Source organism: Mastomys coucha, unplaced genomic scaffold (assembly GCF_008632895.1).
Source record: "Mastomys coucha isolate ucsf_1 unplaced genomic scaffold, UCSF_Mcou_1 pScaffold6, whole genome shotgun sequence".
Classification (NCBI taxonomy): Eukaryota; Metazoa; Chordata; class Mammalia; order Rodentia; family Muridae; genus Mastomys; species Mastomys coucha.
The window spans coordinates 86,684,882-86,694,274 of record NW_022196912.1 but is presented as its reverse complement, the minus strand read 5'-3'; the positions used below and the strand labels follow the sequence as shown (position 1 = coordinate 86,694,274).

The 9,393-nt window shown below is 41.5% G+C and overlaps 1 pseudogene; it reads right to left on the bottom strand.

Annotated features, from left to right (window-relative positions):
- Positions 1 to 685: 685 nt before the first annotated feature.
- LOC116079924 lies at positions 686 to 3,346 on the bottom strand (annotated as a pseudogene).
- Positions 3,347 to 9,393: the final 6,047 nt, after the last annotated feature.

Below are 9,393 nucleotides of genomic sequence, written 5' to 3'. Positions count from 1 at the left end.
AAAGTTCACAGCTTTCATCCTTCACACTAGAAAAATAAATTATTTTACTAGCTTCAGAGATCTGCTTCCTACCTTCAGAGATTAGGTACTACATATACATATTTTCAATTTGTTTTTAATCTTTACACAGAAAAACTGACACTATATTACATAGATTATAAATAGTATCTTAGGAAGCTAGAGTAGCTGTAGACTTGTAGGAAATGAACTTCATATAATATAAAATTCTTAAGAATTCTATAGTTTATATATTATGGCAAGTCTATGGAAATACACAGTATAAAACATGAAGTATTTACAATTAGGTAAACAATTACATAAGGGGGACATTTTATTTTTAATTTTACTTTAACATTTTCTGCATGTGAATATTTTGCTGTAACTATGTTTATGCACACGCTATGGGCAAGCCATGCCCATGGAGGCCAGGAGAGGGCACAGGGTCTCTTAAAACTGGAATTATATATGGTTGTGAGATGCTTTGTGGGTGGGTGCTGGGAACCAAACTCAGATGCTCTGCAAAAGCACCATTATCCTTTATTGTTGAGCCATCTCTCTGGCCCCAATGAAGAACTTTACAATGGTCAAAAGGGGGTACTTTTCATATTTTAGAAATGTGGCTTTATTCCCATTATCCTTTATGCTATTTCTGTATACTTGAGGAGATAGCAGAGACAGTGCCCATTTATTTGACCCTCTGTTTTTTTCCGGCTTGGAACTGCTCTGTTTTGTTTTTCACAGATTTAATCAGCATGGATAAGGCGGGATTCATGGGTTGCTTCTGTGCTGGCTTCCCCTTGTCCTGCTGTGCTCTCTCTACTGCTTGAATAAGAAGTTCTTCTTTCTGTTCTTGATGCTGAGCTTTCTCCTCCAGAATTTTTTTCCACAGCTTTTGTTTTCTTGAAATTAGGATCAGAGGAATCCAAATTGAACAAATGGGAAGTGTACATTGCCTGAAACTGTGCGTCACTGACATTTACCTCAAAGTCATCCTCAAGTAACTCCTTCTTTTTCATAAGCTGTTTCTTCATCTTTTTGCTCAGATTCTGGTGCTCCATGATCTTGTCATAATTGAAGTGTTTCTTGCGGTCCTCTTCCTCATCCATCCACGATCTTGTCATAATTGAAGTGTTTCTTGCGATCCTCTTCCTCATCCATTACAAGTAAAGCCATCTCAGCCTTTTGTTTTTCTAGTTCAGTTTCTTCCTCTGAAGATGCAATGTCCTTTGCAGATTTCACTGATTTTTTTTCTTGATACCTATTTTTTTTAACTTCTTCAGCAAAGTAGGGATCATTTAAATCAACATCAGAAGGAAGCTCATCTTCACTGGCATCTTCAGCAAGAGCCTTCTGTTTCTTTTTCAGTCTTTTCTTCTCGTTTTTCTTCTCTAAAAATTGTTCCCAAGGGGTCAGTTTATCCTTTCCCTCCAACTTGTTTTTGACCATCTCTTCTGCACTTTCCTTAAGACCTGGTACCCACTTGATTTCCATTTCCATATCATTTTCTTTTCCTTTCTTTTCTTTTTCTTGAATAACCTGCAAGAGCTGTCTATATTTAGCAATTTGTTCTTCATCATCCTTCTGACTTTTCTTTGTTTTCCCATCTTCTCCTACATTGACTCCATCTTCACCTTCTGGTGCTTCTTCTATCTCTTCTTCATCCTCGCTAGAGGAAGCCAAGTAGGCTTGAAAGTCCATGTCCAAAAGCTCATCCTTTTTAAACTTTCTGTTAAGTGTCGTGATTCTTTCATGATCAGTCTCATCCCGAGTGATCTCCACTGTTGATGTTCCCATCGCAGCAGACGTGAAATACTTTGATTTTTATGCTGTTAGATCAACTTCTGAGGTGACATCCTTAGGCTCATCATCAAAGGTAATATTGTCTGGTATAAATCTTAGGTCTATGAAAGAACAACTGCTTTCAAATTCCAGGCCATCACAATCTTCATAAATCTTACACACTCCACTACTGCATAATAGTATTTCAATCGTTTGAACTGATAGTCCCTTAGCTCCTCTCTAGAGGCCCAGTCCTTTTCAGGGGCATCCTCAGGAATACTCAGTAACTCTACTGGTCCTTGAACTTGCTCTTCCTTCATCCTCTCCTTTCCAAACTCCGAAGGATATATCTTCACAGAAAATACAACTCCTCCTTTGGGCTTAAATGAGTTGAACAGAGCCAGCAAATCTTTCGCCTTTAATCTGTCCCAGTCCATGTTGCAAACTGCTGATCGGCGTGTAATCTCATCAGCCCGAGGAGCATCTTTATCTAATTCTCTCCAAGCATGTTCAAAACCAGGTTCTTCTGGAAACGAATCTGCCAAATCATCTTCGTCTTCAGAACTAGTTTCTACATTTCCTTTACCTCTTGCAAGATCAGGACCACTGTCGCTTTCATCCTCCTCCTCACTATCTTCCTCCTCTTCTTCTTCCTCCTCTTCATCCTCATCCTCATCAGCTGAGGTTCTGTCATCACTTGTGATTTCATCTTCAGATTCCTCATCACTTCCTAGTTCACTAGCACTGTCTGAATCTTCCTCCAGAGCATCTTCGTCAGGCATTTTACCATCACTGTCTTTTGCTGTTATGACTGGAAGCACTGATTGCTTTTCTTTCTTTGCCTTAGAACAACTCATTGTTGAAGGTTTCACCATTTCAGAGGTACTGAAGTCTTTGGTCCTTAGTTTTCCTTTGGACAAAGCTTCTTCTACACTAAGGTCAGTGGTACCACTTTTCTTTTTTGTATTTTGTAGAAATTCTTCACTATCCTTCTTGGGACTTATTTCTGAATCTATCTTCTGAGATTTATGTGATTTTTTTTTTTGTTTTCTGAATTCTTTCAGAATTATTTAAGTCATGTTTATTCACAGAATCCTTTTGGTCAGTTTTCTTGGTTTCTTTCTTGTTCTCTTCAACCAGCGTTTTTGACTTTGTTTCTTTTTTGGTCTGGTTTTTTTTCTGCTTCACTTTCTTTTGACTTTGCTTTCTTCATCAGAGAGATCAGAATTGGAGTCTGAAAGGTCATAGAAGCGCTTCGAGTCTTCTGTAGTGCTATGGCTCATAGGGCGCCCTCTTTTTATCAACAGCATAGTTCAATTTAAACTTTTTGTCATGAAACATAGCTCGAAACCTCTTGTCAATTTTGACTTTTAGGTCCTTTTCTGGCATTTCCCAAAATCTGGGATCCTTTGAAACCCACCTGAACTGCTGGTCATCCATTATTTCTTGTTTGGATGACATTTTTAAAGTCTTAATGAAGAAATATCCAGAGAAACCAAATAAAATCCCAAGGAGATCCCGACGGACAACCACACACTTTCCCACCACTCTTTCCAGATCCCAGTTTGAGTTCTAAACAACACTTTCTACATACATATACGCAGTGGAAACCACAAGAACAAACAACACGATGACCTCAGTTTAAATCTTTGCGTGGGTTAACACTTCCTGGAATGCCAAGCAAGCAGTGCCCATGCTAACAGATGGTGCTGATTGGCTTCAGGATCAGCACATGACTAATTCTCATTTACTAAAGCCTGTGCGTGCTTGCCTTCCTGGTACTCTATTTTGCCCCTGATTTGGGGAAGTTGTTCTTTTTTATTTTACTGTGCGAAGAATCACCACACTGAGAGACCAGAGCTGCGGATCTGGGAAACACTGTGACCTGGAGCTCAAGCAAGCAGAACTTCCTTGCTAAAGAGGACAACTTTCCCACAGCTTTAAGAAAGTACAAAACATTCACAAGTGGATGCAGAGATGCAGGAAATATTGTGGGGGAGGGGGCAAGTCAGAAAGCCCCTTGCTGTGAATTCCTGGGTAAGTGCCAGATGACTTCTGGGTGCTTGACTTGGGGACACAGATCTTCTACCTACACTCTTCCAAGAACATTTTTGGGCTTTTCTGGTAGGTGAGAGATTAGTCCACTGTGCTATTAAATGCAATCCAGAGACAGCTCATTAGTAAGTTGTGAGGCAAGAAAGTAGCTCATGACAATGAAATAATTTAATAAAGCATTCCCCAGCCAACCCAGCGATAACATGATGCTCTGTCCTCCGAGCACTTCAGCTAATTGCAGTTTTACTGTACAAATCAGACGTGGCTTTTCTTCCTTCCATGAATCACTGTTAAAGTCTGTGTAGAATTTATTCATTTGTAGGACAGGGCAAAGTTTCAAGAGACTACACAGCCGGCTGCAGAGAGGAAAACAGTGGGGTTGAATTTCTGTGTGACTTAAATCTCGGAGTTATTTTATTTTGATTTTCAAATAGAGAAACCATCACGTTATTTAAGCAACTCAGGCAGCAGAACAAATCTCACTCCAGTTCTGCTGATGTTCTCTTCAATTGAATTACGTGGTCCTATATATGGACACTCCCACATCAGCCTTGCTGTAATGTTTAATTAGCAAAGCACCATTGAGAAGTGCTGGGCTGAGATCCAGTCATTTCAGCTGGATTCTGGGTCCCCAGAGAATGCAGAGGATTGGGGTTCAAACCCAGCATTTTTGGTTACTTTGAATTTTGTTTTTGCCACATTTGACCTCAGTTATGTTTAAAAAACAAATCTAGAAAAGCAGAAAGAAGCCCTATAATCATCAGCAAAAACCGATGGAAGCTTAGCTTACTGAAGTATTTCTTGAGGTTTTCTCCACAATTTTTTCCATCTTCCTGGTTTTGATATTATCATATGGCCAACAGATATTCACCATCTCAGGGGTCTTTGTGGTGGAGAAAGTGTAAACACCAGACATTTGTCTTATATTCCCCAAAGTTCAAGCCCTCAATATGATGTCATGAGCCCAGAGAGAGCCATGAAGTTGAAGGTGAACATAAGCAACAGAGATTCCTAGAGTGAAACAGGGCAGATGGCCAGGAGGCAGCACACTGCTTCTTGCAATGCAGATGTAGGACACAATGGTGAGTAAGAAGACAAGAACCATGGTGAGCCAAGAAAGAGTGAAGGAAGACTTACTGTCTACACCAGGCAAACAGAGCACAGGAGTTGTTTCCAAAGCAAAGCTCTCTCCAAACAAAAAAGAGTGGAAAGTGTATTTGGGGAGCCTGTTCAGATCCAGAGAGGAGGACACTCTAGGGCTGGGCCTATTTTTGGAGCAATGTTCACGCTGAGGTCATAATTTAAGAAGGAACGATGGTAGACACATATGGGGCATGTTAGCTCAAGGTCATGAAGCACCTATTTAAAAGCTTCAAACGAGTTGGGTCATGATGGCATGGATCTGTTATCACAGCACTTGGGTAGTAGAAGTGGAAGCATCAGAAGTTTAAAGTCATACTTGACTATGTAGAGAGTTTGAGGCAAGTTTGTCTATGTGAGACCACGATTCAAAGAAAAGGATGAAGGAAGGAGGGGGATGCAGGCAACAGCATCTAATTCATGTTCTTTAATGGACAGTCACATCTAGTCCATGTTCTTTAATGAGTGGGAAGCTACTGTAACCATCCAACCATAAGGAGGAGAGGGAACTGAGGTACTTCAAGAAGAGTCACAGAATAGTTAACTTAGTGCAGCTCTCAAAACACTCTTGAAGAAGGGGTACTTCACCAACTCCTTCCTCATAGCATGCTAGTGTAGATGGGTAGTCTGAATAAGTAAGAAAGCATGGTCCACAGATGTCAGACTAGATCCCATAACACCCCAATCTCCAGCCCAGTGAGATTTCACATATTCTCCATCTATGTTTTAGATTGTTACTACTGTCAAAGATATATGAATCAATGCATTGACTTTTGGGATATATTTCTTTGACCCTAGAAGAATTAAAGTTAGACTACCTTCCACACCTTAGTGAAAAGCTGTGAGTGACTCCAGAGGTGCTCAGGTGAGCAGATAACCCTCAAGATATTAGGTGTATCTTCTCTGTTCCAGCTTGAGAAAGTTTAGTTGATCAGTGTAAGGACCCATGTTAGCTCAAGACCCACAATAGCAAGTTCTCAGCCCAAAGGAGGTTTATTTGCCCAGAGGGACAGAGGTCAGGAAATAAGAGACAATGTCAGGAGATGGAGAATGAGGGAGAGGGAAAGAGAAAGAGAAAGAGGGGGCAGGGATATTTGTACAGGAGTTGGTGTTAGCATTCTGTATAAACTCCACCCTACAGATATCTGGCAGCAGCCAGGTATGCTCCTCCCCATGGTTACCTGGCAACGGCCAGGTAGGCCTGGCCCTATAAAAGGGGCTGCTTGCCCCCTCCTCTCTCTCTTACTCCTGCTTCTCTCCCTTGCCTCTTTCCTCTTTGTCCTCTCTCTCTTCCATTCCTTTCCCCTCTCTCTCCATGTGGTCATGGCCGGCCCCTACTTCTCTACTGCCTTTCTCTACCTTTGCTACCCTCTTAACTCCCCTCCCCATGCCCTAAATAAACTCTATTCTATACTATACCGGTGTTTGTCTGGTCCCTCAGGGGGAAGGGATGCCTCCGCATGGGCCTGCTGAGGCACCCCCTTCCCCCACCAGAACATTTTCTTATAGCTCTTTCTCTTCTTAGGATCACAACAGTTGGGGCACAAAGGACAGCCTCTGCATAGAGAGGGGGCGGATGTGGCTCATAGGCAAATGAAGGTTTATAAAGATACAGGAGAAAATCCTGTATTAGGACAAGGTGTTTAATTTTGATTGGGCATGTTAATTAGGTGAGCCCAAAAGGGCTTTTGATTGCTAGATTTCAATCCTTTGATAGCTGGACCTTGGTAGTCAGCCTCAGAAGGCGAAACTGGCCAAATAATGTAATGGACCTTGGGGGCTGGCTTAGGGAATGTAAGCTAATGGTTTTTTAGAAAGGCAGAGGGATTGAAGGAGAAGGGCAAGGTCTGCCAGAGCCGTGTTTGCCATGCTCAGGTCAGCTAGAATCTCTTTAATCAGAAAAATAAACATCTAGAATCAGGATCTGGTGCTTCAGAATAGTGAAAGCCGACCTAAGATGTAGATGATGAAAATTCAACAGTCTCACCATTTAATGATGGGGGAGGGTCGAGAGAGAGAGAGAATGAGGCAAAATAGGTGTGGGTGGTCTTTTCCCAAATTACTGGCATTTTCATTTTTTTCCCACAATCCTGAAAGCTAAATATATCCTGAGAGAGGAGAGCCTTGCATCCAGAGGGAGCAGTAAAGACAGAACAATGAAAGGGCTGGTCTGGGAGAAAAGCAATTCTGCAGCATTTGGTATGAGAATCACTGGGTTCAGATCATTACGGAGCCATTCTTCCTGCTCCTGATGAGCGTTCTGTGAGCCAGAGATCCCAACCATGGAATTAGGGACTGTCTTATTTTGTTTTTCTTATCAGGAAGTGTAGTAAGGAAGAGATCTTTACGATCATTAATATGGTAAGGAGATAATTGTAGATCTCGATTAGAGAAAGGACCAGATGTTAGCAGCAGTTTATCAGGAAGCCTGGCTGGGCATGTGTGTGAGAGAGAATCTGTCTTGCCAACACTACTCTTGGCAAGAGAGGCTTCAGAGAAGCAAATTGGGGATGTGGAAGCTCAGCTTACAAGTCAGCATGTAGCATTTTTGTCTAAAATAAGGGAGAGGGCACTGTAGTATAAGAAAATGTTCCTCTTTCATTTCTGTTCTTTATATTACAGAAAGAGACCCACCAAGAATATACAGGTAGAGCTGGTCTTCTATTAAAGTGAATCAGCTGTCTGGGGCAACACCAACAAGAGGATTTTGTCCTAACTTGGGCTGCTGAGTGAGGACAAACATTTAGTCATAAACCAGATGGAAGAGCCTCTCCAACTCAGAACAGTGACAAGAAAAATCATTTTATGATGATTGAATCCAAATTCCTTTGACAAATACTGTCTTGTGGCATTTAGGTTTCTTGAGATTTCTTTGGTGATGTACAGGTTAAGACATGTCAGATGGGACCCCCTCAGCCTTTCTCTTTCTTTCTTTTTTTTTTTATTAGATATTTTCTTTATTTACATTTCAAATGATATCTCCTCTCCTGGTTACCCCTCCGAAAAACAAAAACAAAAACAAAAACAAAAACAAACCCTGTCCCCTGCCCCCTCCCCCTGCTTACCAACCCACCCTCTCCTGCTTACTGGCCCTGGCATTCCCCTACACTGGGGCATAAACCTTCACAGGACCAAGGGCCTCTCCTCCCATTGATGACTTACTAGGCCATCCTCTGCTGTACATATGCTGCTGGAGCCATTAGTCCTACCATGTGTGCTCTTTGGTTGATGGTTTAGTCCCTGGGAGCTCTGAGGATACTAGTTAGTTCATGTTGTTGTTCATCCTAAGGGGCTGCAAACTCTTCAGCTCCTTGGGTCATTACTCTAGCTCCTTCATTGGGGACCTTGTGCTCAGTCCAATGGATGGTTGTGAGTCTCTACTTCTTCTTTTTTTTTTTAAGTCAGGCACTGTCAGAACCTCTCAGGAGACAGCTATACCAGGCTCTTGTCAGCCAGCACTTGCTGACATCCACAATAGTGTCTGGGCTTGATGATTGAATATGGAAAGAATTCCCAGGTGGAATAGTCTCTGAATTGTCCTTCTTTCAGTCTCTACTCCATAGTTTGTCTCTGCAACTCCTTAGATGGGTATTTTGTTCCCCCTTCTAAGAAGGAATGAAGCATCCACACTTTGGTCTTCCTTCTTTTTAAGTTTCTTGTGGTTTGTGGATTGTATCTTGGGTATTCTGAGCTTCTGGGCTAATATCCACTTATCAGAGAGTGCATGCCATGTGTTTTCTTTTGTGACTGATTTACCTCACTCAGGATGATATTCTACAGATCCATCCATTTCCCTAAGAATTTCATAAATTCATTGTTTTTTAATAGCTGAGTAGTAATCCATTGTGTAAATGTACCACATTTTCTGTATCCATTCCTCTGTTGAGGGACATTTGGGTTGTTTCCAGTTTCTGGCTATTATAAATAAGGCTGCTATAAACATAGTGGAGCATATGTCCTTATTACATGTTGGAGCATCTTCTGGGTATATGCCCAGGAGTGATATAGCTGAGTCCTCTGGTAGTACTATGTCCAATTTCCTGAGGAACCACCAAACTGATCTCCAGAGTGGTTGTACCAGCTTGCAACTCCACCAGCAATCAAGAAGTGTTCCTCTTTCTCCACAACCTTGCCAGCATCTGCTGAGTTTTTGATCTAAGTCATTCTGACTGATATGAGGTACAATCTCGGTTGCTTTAATTTGCATTTCCCTGATGACTAAGGATGTTGAACATTTCTTTAGGTGCTTCTCAGCCATTTGGTGTTCCTCAGTTGAGAATTCTTTGTTTAGCTCTGTACACCATTTTTAATAAGGTTATTTGGTTCTTTGGAGTCTAACTTCTTGAGTTCCTTGTATATATTGGATATTAGCCCTCTGTCAGATATAGGATTGGTAAAGATCTTTTCCCAATTTGTTGG